This window comes from Oncorhynchus keta, chromosome 14 (assembly GCF_023373465.1).
Source record: "Oncorhynchus keta strain PuntledgeMale-10-30-2019 chromosome 14, Oket_V2, whole genome shotgun sequence".
Lineage (NCBI taxonomy): Eukaryota > Metazoa > Chordata > Actinopteri > Salmoniformes > Salmonidae > Oncorhynchus > Oncorhynchus keta.
The window spans coordinates 20,354,813-20,355,761 of record NC_068434.1 but is presented as its reverse complement, the minus strand read 5'-3'; positions in this window follow the sequence as shown (position 1 = coordinate 20,355,761).

Here is a 949-nt window from a genome sequence, read left to right as displayed (position 1 = left end):
TTTTGTGAAGTGCGTCTCCTTTTTTTATGAATTAATCATATGACATAATATCAAATTGCATGAGCTATATGATTTCTTGCTGTTCTGAATCTGCAATCAACAGCAATCCTTATGTTGGTCAGCAGATGGAAGCAGAGGTCTAAATTCCTAAATATGCTCAGTGGCCTTTCTTCCCTACAGCACAAAGGTTGTATTCATTAGGCACTAAATGGAAGGAAACAAACTGAAACAGTAAGGGACCACTTGAACTTGTGCAATAAGAAATGCTCTTTTTCCACTGCAAAATGTTTTGCTACGGTGTGCCCAAATGAATATGACCCTGACTAATTACTTCTCCAATTTAAAAACACATTCTCCAACAAAAGTCAAAGCCTACTACCTTCCAAAGCACCTTTAAGTTTTTCTCCTTTATTCATCCACCTTGCTCCTATGTCTTCTCCTGTTGTCTGGTTAAACAGTCATATGTCTCAGATAGGTAGTAGGCAGAAGTGCTGCAGGGCCTGTATTAACAATAAGGGGTGCTGATGTTGGATCAGGTCCCCCCCTATCCATATAATCTTATTTATTATGATCTCAAAGGGAAATCTGACCTATAGCTGCACTTTGTGAATATGGACCCAGAGCCTCATCCATCACTTTCCCACCTCCCTCCCTCCCTCCATCCATCCATCCCGCACTCCCTCCCTCCCTCCCTCCCTCCCTCCCTCCCTCCATCCATCCATCCCGCACTCCATCCCTCACTCCATCCCTCACTCCCTCCCTCCCTAGCCTTGCTGAAGGACACCGGGAATCTCTTGCTACCTCACAGGAGAGGCTAATCCTCTTTGCCCCAACTTTAACTGGGGCACTAATCCTCCATGTTTATCTAAGCAGTGTGAGCACCTAGCTAGCTCTGCTGACAACTTGGCCTGCCCTCCTCCCTCCCTGCAACCTCATTATCTAGGACAGG